The 15,420-nt window shown below is 40.9% G+C and overlaps 1 long non-coding RNA gene across 4 annotated transcripts; it reads right to left on the bottom strand.

The window, feature by feature from the left end:
• Positions 1-209: 209 nt before the first annotated feature.
• LOC111931596 (uncharacterized) lies at positions 210-15,339 on the bottom strand. Of its 4 annotated transcripts, none has more exons than XR_015289838.1 (3): positions 15,252-15,339; positions 14,860-14,939; positions 1,897-2,542 (listed from the first exon to the last, which is right to left on the bottom strand). It is a non-coding gene; the product is annotated as an uncharacterized LOC111931596 (long non-coding RNA). The 4 variants fall into 4 exon arrangements; XR_015289837.1 differs by having other exon boundaries at positions 15,229-15,339; XR_015289839.1 differs by lacking the exon at positions 15,252-15,339 and adding an exon at positions 15,107-15,129.
• Between the last annotated feature and the right edge of the window lie 81 nt (positions 15,340-15,420).

Raw genomic sequence — 15,420 nt, forward strand, 5'->3', positions numbered from 1 at the left:
GTTGTTTGGGGATATTTTTCTGAGGGTCACATCAAGGATAGCTCAGCATATTGAAAAGCAACATACTTAGCAGCTTACCTTCCCCCTCAGACACTGAATGAATAAAAACAAATCTAGAAAGACATTTAATTCTGACACCTAATGGCATGCCAGGACCAGACACACAGTACATACTTGACAGAGAAACAGTCACAATCGAGTGAAAGGGATGTGTCTCGAAATGAAGGTTCTTTTAATGCTCTTGTTGTTGCAGAACATCACAGAATATTAATAGAGACCAGTAAAAAAACCAGTATCACTTCCATCAGGAAAATGAAAACCAAGTTCATTGCACAGTCACATGACTCCCATTAAGGGCTTAATAGAGGTTCCCTTTACTGCTGGATCATGCTATAAATAAGCAGATGGTGGTGATTTTGGGTCCAAACTGTTGGATTTACATACAAAATGTCTTTGGATAGCAGGAAGAAGGTTGAATAGCTTTAAATTAAACAATAACAGCATACTTTATTTAAAAAAAGAAAAAAAAAAAGATGGAAGCAAGAGCAACAATATTATCAGTATGAAAAGCTCAAAGCCTGCAGTTCTGTCAATGTTTTAAAGCTGAGTGAGATAATACATAGTTAAGATTACTCAAAAACAGTAAATTGAAAAATGAGTGCAGTCTTGCTGATTTATAGCAATAGAGTTTTGCTGTTATGCTCTTATGATTTTATTTTCAAATTAAGACTTCAAATACATTCATTTAAAACTGAATGCTCTAGCCATAAGCCTGTTTTGGATGGTTCTGGTCACACAACTTGCATCTAAAGTTTTCTATAAGTAATATTTGTTTTTAACCCTACTTTCCAATCAAGCTGATGGAAACCTGACTGCCTTGATTTAAGCCCTCAGGATTTGTGCCATAAGATCACTCCTGCCTGCTGTTGTAACATGATCCTGCCCCAGCTCTTACAGCTCCTAAAAGCACACACACAAATGGAAAAACTCATGACAGTGTTGCCTACCTGATTGACTTCAGTCTTGAGCAGCAGTATCTACAAAGAGCTTAAATACCAATGACAAACCATGTTATAACAATGCCTTTTGCTTTTCTGGGTTAATTGTGTCTAGTGTGGATGTCTCCTGGATGCTTTTACATCTAGATTCTGATGCAGTGTTTTGTAGAAATATTCTGCATGCAGTATTTGAGAGCAGCATGGGCGATAGCACATGGAGCATTTGCCCTGGAGCTTACGGACCCATTCGGTTGCCCTTGAATGATAAACTGATCCTCCAAGAGGGACAAATGGGAAAGCAGCCACACAACTGAGGCAGGATAACCCAGCCCAGCATCCCTCTGCAGCTCAGGGCTAAATACCACATGTTGTAGAGGAAGGTTGCTTGTAGCAGCTTATGTTCTCATACAGAGGATGAAACTACTTTGCCTGATGAAAATGTTCTCCCAAGCATGATCCTTGTGACCTCATGAGAAGGCACAGTGTTCCCTACAGCTGTGGTTTTCATTTGGGTAGTTAAATTCCAAATGAATGTAAACTACTGGAAGGGAGCAGAGAAGCTGGAGTTTGTCCAGGTAAATATTGGCATGTAATAATTGCAAGTGAGCTTGTGTTTGCTTCTCTGGGAACGGTTCACGAAATTCATGTACAGGCTTTGCCTTACCCACAGCTTAAATGCAGCTGTCTCAGGGGAAATATGGAGGTTATTTAATAGTGCCCAGCAATGACACAAAACAATTTAGGGCAAGAAGAGAAGGCACCATATTAAATTAAAACTGCACAAAGCAAAATTTAGGGAGACAGAATGTAATTACCCAACTTGGACCCTGGCCAAGATACTGATGCTAACACCTTTATTATTAAAAAAAGGAAAAAATGCAATGAGACCCAGGAAAATAAAAAAGAGGTAAGTCTTTGTTTTCAATCTCTTTTTTGAAAGATGGCACCTCAAGTAGCACAGTGCCTGTTAGCACTATGCCAGGGTATTGATTCAGTACCTACTAAGAAAGAAGAAGGCCACCCACTGAAGAACATGCATAATTAAAGCTAAAAAATGAGCTTCTTTCTCTGTGAAATAGAGAGTTCTCATAGCAGTGTTTCCCCAGGAATATACCATCAGGGAAAAAAATAGTTTGCACTTCACCTCCAAGGAATTTTGCAAAGGTCAAGCACTAGAGACAGCTGGATGCATTATTTAGTGACTTGACCATTTTATTACTGAATATTTCATTGGGTTTGTTTTTACAATCAACTATTTCTGTTCATGTTAGAAGTAGTTATCACAAAATCCCATCTTTATTGTGGTAGACAGGGGACAGAGGCAGCCAAAGGAAGCAGATATAACCAGATGTCCTTGATGTTCAGCAGCTTCCAGTTCCTTTGGGTTCCTTTAGTAACTCCCACCTTGCAGTGATTTTCTCTGTGCTATTCTAGGAGATTGAAACAGAAATCGGGATCCTTATTGCTGCCCAGCAGTGTTCCAGAGAATCACTCCAATTACACCGTGAGGTCCTGAAGAGACATCATCAAATGCTTGCAAGGTTCTGTGGGCATATGGGAATAGGGAAAGGGAGAAAATCAGTTGAAGGCAGAGGTGCTGTGGTGGGAGCACAGTTTTGTATTCTCTGTGCAAACTAGAGACACACAGATTGGAATTGACCTGTATGTTTACCACAGTTATGATTTCAGTCATGGACTCAAATTCACCCTGGATGTAGCCATTTACCTTTCACAGAATGGGTGTCTTATTAAAGGAAAGCCCATAGATTTCACCTTGATCAGAAGTTTCATAGTTGATTGAGAAATCATTTGAGACTTTATAGGGACAATGTTGTACAGAGGTTCTTTTCAGGCTAAAATTAAAAAACCTCTGTTAAAAATATATCTTTGACCTTCACCAGGCCATTGTGCCATTTTGCTGAATGGGTAGATTTAGTTTTAGGAAAAGAGACACAGGAGGTATAGATAGCCTGTGTAAAAGTTGCACATTGTCATTTATTTCACGTTCGAAAATATGGGCACTATTTATCTCAATTCATTGCATGTTTGGTTTGATTTGGGTTTTTTGCTACTAGGATATTTTAATTTTCCTGGGTGCGTGCTAAATTATTCGTAAGATCAAAACTGCAGAGCAGAGACTGACTTTTATGAATAAATACTAATAAGCACATTATCTAGTTATGTTAAGTCTTCACAGGCACCAGCTTCTACTCTATAGCTTTTCTATATATTATGCCCTTCAGAGCCTGTGCATTTACCAATATGATTTTGTGGGTATCTGTAGTAAGCTGGAACATTTTAGATTAATAAATTACATAGCAGCATTATTATGCACAGGTTGTGTTTGCTCCACAATTACAGCTAAGAATAACTTTCCACTGTAAACACAAAAAACATAGCTCCCTTTATATAATCAGAAAAGTTCTATCCACTTCAAGTTATGTTTAAGTAAAAAGTCACAGGATACAGGACAGGAAAATAAGAGGCTCCATCTTCCTTGGGCCTCATCTTAAATGCAGGAGTCTACACCGAGTTGAAAGAATTTCAGAATATAACAAATAAAGCCACAATACACCTACAATATCTGAGGAGAAAATTCTGCAATTAAAAGTGTTTTTTGCAAACACAGATTTGCACAGGTCCTGCATGAGCAGGTTCTTAATACTATTAAGAACTCTTGCTTGAAAAACCACTGTATGTTTTCAGTATTTGTGATTTTTCATGGATGAAAGGTTTTTCTCTTCACAAGACAATTTCTTGACTTTTGGTAGCTCTTATTTTGATCAATGATGAGCACTTTTCAGAGTCCTTACCTGTGGAGTCTGCATGAAAGAAACAAACTTTTAATCAATCTTCTTTACATACAGTCTTCCTTTGTTAATGAGTAGAAAAGGCTAGAATGCTTTTCTCTTAATCATATAGTAATTTCACTAATTCCAGCCTCCTTAGTGATCATACTACAAACCACAAAAATAAGCACTTTAAATTTCTTATGAGACAGAGACAATACTGTATGTGGTCTTCATTAAGATCCCAGGCTCTACCCATTATGATGAAGCATCATTAAAAAATGAGTGTGTATGTTTGTAAGCTTCTTGGCCAGTAGCACACAATTACTGCATGTGTATAAAAAGAAAAATAATGATCTGATGCTGTAGCCAGAGATACAGATGTACACAGTCAAGATCCATTTGGAGCTTGGATGTGCAGGGGTTTCTGTGAGCCAGAGACAAAAAGGAAGCATTGGTTCATAGCTCTGAATAGGGATAACTTACCTGGAATTTCATCCACAGTGGAGACTCACCCCACTCCTCCCCAGTGCCTCTGCTGTGGAGCTGTTCTGCCACATGCAAAGATAGTGTGCAGGAAGCTCCCCAGCAGCTGTCACTACATTTCATCCCCTGTTAGCACATGAAGGGTTGATAGTCCCAAAACTACTTTTCCTCATCTTAGCACCAAACTATCCTCCAGCAAGTTCTAGCAAAGCCATCCACAGGGGACTTTGAACCACAGCCTGCCACTCCTGCTTCTACGTGGGATGGCCACAACATGGCCCCTGAACTACAGAAGCAATGTTTTTATAAAGCTCCTATGTAAGAAGATAGTGACAAAAATAACACCCAACATTCACATATTGGGATTGCTGTAGACACTTCTTCAAGACTTTCTTTTTAAAGTCCTTTTGCAAAAGTACTTGATGCAAAAAGGTTACATTTTGTTGAAGAGGTACCACCTTGGAAAAGAAGATAGATGAGGGTACAGCCACATCCACACTTCTGGCATCACGCTCAGTATTTAAAGTAGAGGGAAGGAAGAGGAATAGAGGGATATTTGGAATGATGATGTGTGTGTGATGATGACCACACACACTGCTGGGTGTGATGGAGTCCTGCTTCCCCAGGGATAGCTGATTACCTGCTTGACCATGGGAAGTGTTAAACTGATTCCATGGGTTCTTTTTCCTTGACTGTGTTGCTTTTACTTTCGCTATTAAATTGCCTATATATCAATCCATGAATTTTCCAGCTTGTACCCATCTGATTGTTTCCCCAATCCTGCCATTGCAGAAGTGACCGAGTGGCTGTGTGGGGCTTGGCTGCTGGCTGGGCTTAAACCAGCACGAGGTTACCCCTACCCAAAGAATAGCCCTGATTCAGCTAAAATTGTCACTCCCATAAAGAGGAAAATACCAGCTTTTCTCTGAGTCCTGGCATTCTGTTATGACTATTGATTTAATAATCACCTTTTCAGATACTGTGGTGACAAGAAAAAAATTACAAAGGGGGTAGATAATAGGTTATCCAGTCCAGGATTTTATTTGATTTCTTTCAGTCTGTTGTAGAGTGATACAGCAAGATAATAGTACTAACTTTAGTGCAACCCACTGTAATAGGGGAGAGTCAGAGCCTGTAACCTTCTCATGGTAGCTTTAGTAAGTACTCCAGTATTCACTAAAAGAAGAAATCCCTCCTTGTCTTCTTTCTGGTATTTTGTATCTTTTAGTTACAAGCAAAAATGTAAAGAGCTTTGGTTGTCTTATTTTCCCCAAAGAAATGATTCTATAGAAAACATCCATTACTGCTTACTCTTTAACTAGATGTTATTCCCAAGTGCTGTGTAATCATTAAGTGAGCTTTAATTTAACAAGTGTGCTGCTCTTAGCACATTTTCACTTATGTAGTAGTAGTAAATTAACTATAACAGATTGTAACTGTTCTCCATCATTTAGCAATAAGTAAATCTTCCCACAAATATATTTAAAACTAAACCAAGGTATTTTTATAGCTCACAACTCGTTCTTATTTCTCATCACAGCTTAAACAATATCCATTTCAAAGATAAGATTATTTTTCATGCTGAGGTTCAAAATTTCACTTCATTTGCTTTCTGGTTACTGGGAAGGAAATTGCACCACCTGAGGTACGTCTCACTTGGCCACCTCTGGTAGATGAGCAACGCTTTGATAACAGGGATGGGAACACTTCAGTGGCCTAAGTGAATTCACTGGATCAATGAGGCATCGCTGCATTTCCACAGTGATTTCTTTCAGTGTCTCATAGTTTCACACATTTATATCACAGATTTTTCCTCGGTAGTAATCAGCAGCAAGTTTTTGAATGACTACAGTGCAAAGGGCCAAAAATACAGTAACCAAACCAGAGCCTGACATTTACAGCTCTCCTTTTTTATCTGCAGAGTTTGTATGTTAAGTCAAGGCTCAATGCTTGTGTCTAAAGAGAGAAAACTCCTTCTGAAAGACTGTCCTTATGTGGCACTTCTTCTCTATGTCCCTATAGAGATAGGAAATGACCATGATTAATTAGAATAGCTACTAAAGCAATTTCTTGAGAACAACGATGATATTTAACTTGAATATTGTTTTCTCTAGGGCTTTGCCCAGATCCTTTAGGATTGTTCACTTCAAAGGGGAAAAAGTGGATCTGGCACTTACATTTATGCTAGGCTGACATTGTTGGTTTGCTGCCAAAGAGGCATATCACAGAGGAACCAGCTGAGGGATCTCAGCCGCTGAACCTTGGTGCTAACCTTACAAGAAATCACTTCAGTGGTGACATGGAATATCTCTGTCCATTTTGTCCTTAAAGTTACAGAAATGCCATTCCAAGTTAAGTTAAATCACAGCTTTCTCATACAGGTACATGACCCTCCAGAATCCAACTGATGCCATAAGCTTGTTCCACATTTCACAGCCTGAAGCAAAGTCTTAGAGGATGAAAATTTTGCTTATAAAAATCCTGCTCTATCCTCATTCTCTTATTGCCCCCTGCATATCACAGACCTCTTCATAGGACATTAATCCTTTCTCTGGAGTTTTCTATATTGTGGCTTTGGTTTGGTTTTTGGTTTTGGTGGTTTGGTTTTTTTAATGGGCAAAAAGCAACATGACATTAAAAATAACTGTTATTCTTTCAACCTCAGGAAAAAAAAATGGTTCTGCATTTTAAAATAATTGAATTTTCATTTGAAATCTGTTTAACCATAATGGTCTCTTGTCAGTATTCTCACTCAGAAATGTTCTTCTGATTCTTTGATACCTCTTTCAGTTCATGGGGATTTAGAGCAAAATAGCTAAAAGAGGCTAGTGGAATTTGAGTTGCTCATGGGTTACATTAATTATTTTTCCACTGAGTCCATATGTTCTTCTAAATATACAGAATGATGGCATTAGATGGGTAATAATCAGTGATTTCTTTCAGTAGTTTTAGCTGAATTGTGAGATAGAATTGTTCCCTGGAAGCTTATTTTCACTTGGCAAATGGAAATACATTCATCCAGTCATGCAACTGCAAAAGCAAGACAGAACAGGAATTTGGCCAGCATTTTCAACACTTCCATTTTTTAACATGTAGAAACTTTTATTTTCCTTTATATGCATCATCAAAATGAAGTCTTTCTTTTGGAATCTGGGATTTTTTTTTGAGGGAGGGTGTTTTGGAAGTAGCCCACTATCACTAGAAAATTCAATAAATATTACTGTATTTAGAACCTGGATTTCTGTCTGGGCGATTTCTATGTACAACAGTACTGTGCCCACTATTCTTAAGTGGACTTAAGTACTTAAGGTCTTAAGTATTATTCTTAACGACTTTGTCCTTAATCCGTGTTATTTACATTTTTATTATTTCAGGTCTTATGCTGTTCTGAAAACTGAGGTAAATATTTGTAGAGCATCGTAATTTTTCAACAGTAAACATTTTTCATTTGTAAACAGTACCCCTTAGAGTCTGTAGGGAAAAACATGTGCGAGCAAGTCTAATCCGAGTTATTTTACTCCTGCATCTCCACAACGTAACCTTGTTCTCAGCTCATGTGATGCCTCCGTTTGTCTTGTCCCAGTGAATTAAACTATGTCAGCAGAGGCTTGATCTGTTTGTTATGTTTATGTGGCTCTGCTTAAAGTTACAAAAGGGCAAGTTCTTTAGGACAAACTTCTCTCAGTAGTGGTGCTTGTTTTACAGTATTTTGGGAGCATGTGTGTGTTTCCCTCTGTCTTCTCATTGACAGCAAGCAGATAGCCCAGAGTCACTACAGGTGTCCTGGTGATAAGAAAGTGCTATGACTGCCTGTAAAAAGATTGGAAATTTTCCAATTGGAAAATTTCCAATATGGAATACTAAAAATACTAAAAGCATACTGGATAAATTATGAAAAGCAAAATGCGAAGTAGCTGAGTTGTTAAACATCTTAAATAAAAAGAGAAAAAACAGGTGGATCAAAGAAGCCTAAAAATCAAGTCTGTTTGCTCTTTTTTCATCAGATGTTACTTGGATCCTCGGGGGTTTCATTATCCAGATGGAAAGTATGGGGCTTGTCTATCAGCATGCCAAGGCTTACACTGAAATGCCAGCCTGCTCTGCAATCCCCACGGGATGGTGCAGGCAGAGTCATGGGCAGAGGTGAGCTCACTGAGGCCTCACCTTTGGCTGGGATCCTTGGAAACCCTGCTAGCACAAACTCAAAGCTTCACACTGTGTTTCCTCAGGCCTTCACTGAGAACAGGGCCTTTGACTGCAAACCCCTTTTGCCAGCCTTTGATTTCTTGTCTGTACCATGTGGCTGCTATCAGTTTACAAATAAAGAAAGATTAAAATTGGTTTATGAACTGTTATTATTATAACTGAGTTCTGCTATTAGCTAGGTCTAAATGTTTTCATATATTCCACACCTCTGTTGCCCTTTGAGATTTTTAACTGTTGTTTTCTTGTACATTAATAATTTCCTTGTATAATTGTTCCCAAGAGAAAGAGCTGAAAGAATTATGAATTAATTTGCATCTTTTAATGCACTAATAAACTTTGCAAGTAGAAAATTTCACTCCATCCAGGTGGAAACCAATCACTTTAAATCAAAGCTTACTGAATTTCAAATAGGTTTTTTTCAAGAAGTTGCAGAAGAACAGTGCTCTGCATGTTAAAAGTAATTAGAAAGCACAAACAGTAATTTCAGACAAAGCCCTGGGTCATTTTTTTGCTGCAGCATAGAGTTCACAGGCACTTAGGAAAATGAGTATTTGTTGTATTTAAACAAAATGAATAGCAATTTCTTGGAGGTTGAGAGGTCTCAGGCTATAAATGTAGATTTCACCCTTTCATGGAAAAATATTTTTAAACTGGTTTAGCGTTTTTATTGTCTGATGTAAATAAATAATTCATGGTATAGCCTCTAAAACAGGGTTCAAGAAAAAGAAATGTCCTTTTATGTATCGTTTATTCAAATAGAATCTTGAGTGAACAAAATGTTCTATCTCACGTATTCATTTATAACCAAAAAATGTCAGGTCCTTGTTCACCAAAGCATTCAACTTCATTTATCTCTGAGCACTTGAGAAACCAAAGATCTTCTCCTGAGTAACTAAAGAAACAAGTTCTGAGACTCTGCTCTAAGTTTAATACATGAGAGTGTTATGTAATTATTTACAAGCTTAAGCAATTTACTGAACTGGTAACTTGACATCCAAGTTTATTTACATTCATGTATTGTAGCCTTGGTTAAATCTGGCAATAGAAATGCATGCTCTAGCCCCCATTTTTCACATGAGACACAAAATATATAATTAATGGTAAAGATAGGTCTTGATATCAAGCTTCTGATTTTGGAAGTTTATTTTAGTAGGTGATAAAATTTCGCATTAGCATTTGACAGGGGAAAAAAAACCATTTGTTTAAATGGCTACAAACAGTCAGGGCCAGAATGAATCCCAGCTGGTGTGGGAAAGGGAGGACAGCGCAGAAGGGGGAAGGGACCGATGAAGGACAGAGAGAAAGCAAGGATAAAACATGGCAGGTTTGGAAGTGCGCAGAAGAGTGTTGGAATTGTGACCAAGGGGAGGCCAAGGGAACGTCACAAGAGGTGAGGAAACTCCAGGGGGGCACTTGCTGGGCAAAGACACCGAGTAGGAGGAAACGGGGTGCCAGGCCAAACAAGGGGTACTGTTTGTTAACAGAGGCAAAGGGAGCTGTGCCTCTTCCCTGAAGGAGCAGATGCAGATTAGGGTCACAAATTCATCAGGATTATTGATAAGGCCATAGAGAATCAAACAAAGAGAAACAAAAAAATGTTCAATACAATCTGGGTGATGTTTCCTCTCAGAAAATAGAAAAATGAAGTAATTTCTAAAAATAGGGCCTAAATATGAATGATCAAAAAGCTGAATGCAGGAATTTTTCAGCAGATCTAAATGTTTAGACTTTCTATCCTCCTTAGGGCTTTGAAGAACATAAGCTTCTTTATTAACATAGCCTGATATGATGCTCCTTTCTTTAGCATGCCTAAGAAGGAAAACATTGTATTGACTGAAGAAACCCCCAACAGAACCTGTTTCTTCCACAAAGCTACCAGGCACGCAGGTTTCCACACATTCTACTTGAAAGAGTTTTTCTGTTTTAAGTCTGAAGTTTGCAGAGTGCTTGCAAAGCAAACTTGTATGTGTGCTCAGAGCACTGTTTGTCATGAAAAGTACTGACAACAGCAGAACACCCTAGAAGTATGGAAATACACATTTAAAACAGTTGCTGTTTTTATTCTTTGAGATGTATTGTTTGATTTTTCAGTCTGTTGCAAAGATTGCAAACAGATATATTGTCTGTTTTCCAATCCTAAATTTTTATACAAATGTATATACAAATTAATTTTTTTAATCTCTGTGGTAATTAAAGGATATTCCTCCAGTGCTCAAAACGGCATTTTTACACACAAAAGGATCCACCTATCCTTTAAACAGCCCAGAAGACACTATTTGACACCAGAAGTGCCTGCCATCATGGATTCATTTTATTTTTGCAACAGATAAAACATGTGAAATTCTTTATAGCAGACCACCTTTCTCCAATTCCACTCTGGAATTACTTTTGCTTAATGTAAATATATATGGAAGTCCTCAAAATATACAAGCTGCAGTACAAATCTCAGTGCAATGCTTTTTAAAACGAGCAAGGTGAAAACTTCGTAACAAAAGGAGGGAAGACACCTCAGAGCCAGCACAGCTCAGTACCACTGAAATGAGGCTGCTGTCTCTTTGAGATGTTTTGAGAGCTGGCTAAATACCCCAAGACTCTGAAAATTATCACACCTGTAAAAAATATGCTTCACTTCTGTCACATCCCAGCCTGCTCTTGTTGCATTAATTCCTACATGGAAGGACTTTTTCTTCCATGGTAAAGTAATACTCTATTTAATGTTTTTTTTCCTTTTTGCCAGCCTTTAAGAAAGTCATCAGTACTGTCTCCCCAAATCCTCTCCACACTGCAGTGTTTAATGATACCTAATCTAAAGTAAGAACATAGCACTTAATGAATATTGATTTGTCACATGAATACCAGAAGAGATTAAGTCCAAAAGTCCCCTGTAATCTGCTGGGAGAGATATGTGGAGTGCTGGAGTCAGCACAGCCAGAAAATCTTCAAAATATTTTTCTTCAGCTCTAATTTGAAAACTTCAGTGGCAAAGTTTACCCTAAGGAGGAATGATGCTAAGCACAGATTTATTTATTTCCTGCTGATGAGCACAGCCATGTGAATGACTGAGATGTTTCCTTTGTGCAGGAGGGTGCCAGAGCTGCCAAGTTAAAAGTGTAAGCTTCAAAACTGACATAGACCCTATTTATTAGCACAATAATGGGCTTGTTGTGGCTCCCCTGGCTTCCCAGGATTGCAGAGGGCTTTATGTGAGTGTGGTTTTCTGTTCCAATGCAGGTGGGTGGCAAGGCAGGGTGCATGGTTGAAAATACATCCTGTGGTGTTTCCTGGAAGATCACGGCATTATTTGTGATCCTCGCTTCCAGGGCAAGGCAACAAAATCCCTTCAGAAACTATTTATCTCTAAGAACAGGCTGACTTCATTTTTTTGTAAACACATGATATTTCTCCTACAGGACATGGGGAACAGAGCTTGGACGAGTCTCTTCTGGAGTCAGATCAGCCTTCCCCTTGGGCATGGCAGTTGGAGACCACCATCCCTTAAGCCCTGGCATCTGCCATTGATGGGAATGTCACTGCTGGGAACTAGCAGGGCTGGGAGGCAGGTGAAGAAGGGCTGTTCCTCACCTGGTTCCTGCCTGGAGGAGAGGCAGGGTCTGGAGCCTGACTTCACACTTCCCTCAGGATACCCAAGTCCCCTCATAATGGCACTTTCTGATCATGCAGAATTTCTAATTAGAAGTTAACCCTCTAATATCAAACTGTATTTGACCTTCTCTAGAGAAATGTAAGATCTCCAAAATATCCAAAACATGTTGTTGAAAACGTGGCCTAAAAAAATTTTAAGAAATGTTCACCTACAAGTAAAAATTTTCAGTACAAGTTTTCCTGTTTATTAACTACTGAGGAATTGTTCACCTATTTTCAAAAACATTATCTTCACAAAGTTTCTTTTTTATTACTATTATTTTTGTTGCTTTGAAAATAATTTCATTTTAACTGCTATTTACTGTTTCCAAAAGCCTCTTATTAGTGCATATCAGTCCTAAAAAAGCCAAAAGTGCTTCAGATCCTTCAGGAATCAATAATACTTTGTATTACTACTTTGTAGATTCCTGCTGAGGTTGGCAGGGACCTCTGGAGATGTTCTGGGCCAACCCTCCTGCACAAGCAGGTTGCTCAGGCCTATGTCTAGTCAGCTTCTGAAAATCTCCATAGGATTCCACAGTGCTCTGAGCAACCTGTTCCACTGTTCAACCACCCCTACAGTAAAAAAAAATAAGAAAAAAATCACTAAAAAATTCTTACTTAAAAAAAAAAAAAGTCTTGTATTCCAGTTCAGGTCCATTGCCTATTGTCCTGTCACCAGAAATCACAGAGATGAGTCTGGCTCCTTTGCTCCCCGCCATCAGCTATTTACACACACTGATAAAGTGCCCTGAGCCCTGTCTTCTGATGGAGCAGCCCCACCTTTCTCAGCCTGTCCTTGGCAGCCAATCGTCCCTGTGGACTCTCTCTAGTGTGCCTGCATCTTTCTACTCTCCAGCTGGAGAGCCCCAGCCCGTGCTGGTGCATGGGACTGCTCCTCCCCAGGTGCAGGGCTTTGCACTTACTTCTGCTCAAGTGCACGACATTCCTGTTTGCCCAATTCTCCAGCCAGTCGACTTCCCCCTGGATGGCGCCACAACCACCTGGTGCAGCAACCACCCCTTCGAGGTCTGTACCACTGCAAACCTGAGGGCACCTCTGTGCCATCATCCATGCCGTGAACGAAGGCGCTGAACAGCACCAGACCACAGAGCGTTTCAACACGGTCCCACGAAGGGGCAGTGCTCCGGAGTTAAAATGTGAGTGCTCCGGAGTTTTTAAGTGAGCATTTGACTGCCGTCTCCCCGCCAAGCCTCTCTGTCCTGCTGTTATCCCTGCTCTTGTCGGCAGGAGCTCCAGGTGCTGCTCAGCTCGGCACTCTGCAGCGTCGCCGGCTGGCACAGGGACCGGAGCCGTGGCCTTCCTGCCCTAGAGAGAGCTGCAGGGGCACCCCAGACAGGATCCAACCTGCTGCTTCCAGCCGAGAAACTCCTCAGGACCTCAGGGGTCGCTGCCCCCAACACCCGCTCACACATTTGGCCAGCGAGAGCATTTACAGGCGTTCACCATCGAGGAGGAAAGCAGTATCTCTTAGCAGGCAAATTTCGGTGGGAAGGCTCCAACAGCTGAGTTTGCTGCCGGGTGGGCCCTGTGTAGATTTGGGTTGCTTCTAACAAAATTATCTATTTAAGAAACAGTTTCGGGAAAAACTGGGATGAGTGTCTTATTTGAAAGTCTCAGGAGAGTTCTTTACATGATTATAAGCTGTAGTAAAAGAGATAAGTTTGATTCCTTGCATAAATTATTACTATTAATAACTTAATTATAAATTTAAATATTAATTATTATAATGAATCCTTTAGTACCTAACAATTATAGAGTGTTACAAACTCTGAAATAAGCACTACAAGTCTCTAAATAAACAACATATTCATGGGCTGAAACAGACTTTTTTTCTTGAGTTGTAGGAGACCTCAGTACAATAGACACCAAAGATCTGGATTCACTTACTCCAACAGAAAGCAAACAAGTGTCAGAGTAAGAAAGAATTAGATCTCAAACCCCGGTAGGTCTGGCCTCTTCTGATGGAATTTACACCCTTCTGTCATGTATTCTTCTGCTTCATGCTTCTAAATTCAGATTCTTCCCCAAGATCTTACATGCTGGTGCACTTTCAGACCTCTTCCATATCTGATCTCTCTTGGCTTTCATTTTGTGAACTGGCAGGTCACTGTATTTCCTTTCTTACAGTTTAAACAAGGAGGCTCTGAGATACAGAAAGGCTAATCTCACAATTCTCAAAAGCGTATCTGTAACTCTCATTCTATTTCTGGACTTCATTCTATATTCAACACATTTTTTTTATTATATTTGTCTTTGATCCTGCTCAAGACTCTTCAGTGTTTTACTTGGCAGTGAAGAACTACGGCCACACGTAGTGTAAAGGCTGAAAGAAACGACAGAGCTGTGGCTGGAGTGGAGCTGGAAAGGGGCTCCCAAATCAAAATTTGGTTCCAATTTGGGGATTTGATACTTCAGGGAAGTGCTGCTCTGTCCTTCCTAAGGCTCAGTTTAGGATTAAACTTGGAAAAAATCTCAGCGCTCCATTTGGAGTGAGGTTGGAAGGAAGCTGCCAGTAGAGAAAGAGTTTAGTCCAGAACGGAGTGTTTAGCCCCGGGAAGGGCTGTGGAGCGCCCCTGCAAAACTGGGATTAGAGCTGGCAGCATCCATTTCTGTAATTTATGTACACAGACCCGGCACCTGAGCACCAGCCTTAAAGCATGTACTACATCCACAAGGGAGAGAGAGGTCACTCCAAAGAGGTTACGGATATTTACCTCCCGCTTCCAGAGTGCTGTGCTGTAAGGGAAGGAAACGTAAAGGTCCTGAGCTTTCTGGCACGCTGGGAAGGACAAGCCTGCAATCCACAGGTAGCGAGCAGCGGCGGAGGCCGCGAGCTGGATCAGACCCTGTCGGCGGGCTGGCAGCGTACCGCCGTGCCCGTGGAGCGCTCCCCCGCCCTGCCGTGCCCATGGGCCGCGCCATTCCCCCCTCACTGACCCCGCCATTCTCCCCCTCACTGACCCCGCCATTCCCCCCTCACTGACCCCGCCATTCTCCCCCCTCACTGACCCCGCCATTCTCCCCCCTCACTGACCCCGCCATTCTCCCCCCTCACTGACCCCGCCATTCTCCCCCTCACTGACCCCGCCATTCCCCCCTCACAGACAGCGGCTTCCCGCCGCGCCCAGCGGGCCCGGGCCCTGCGCCACCCGCGTGCGCCCCCTGCCGGCGCGCCCGCCCGCGCGCTTCCAGAACCATCGCTGCCCCGGACAAAGATGGCGGCCGCGCGCGCGTCACCGCCCCGCCGGCCAATGGCGCCGCGGGCCCGGTGGTCA

This window comes from Cyanistes caeruleus, chromosome 8 (assembly GCF_971803275.1).
Source record: "Cyanistes caeruleus chromosome 8, bCyaCae1.hap1.1, whole genome shotgun sequence".
In the NCBI taxonomy this organism is placed as follows: Eukaryota; Metazoa; Chordata; class Aves; order Passeriformes; family Paridae; genus Cyanistes; species Cyanistes caeruleus.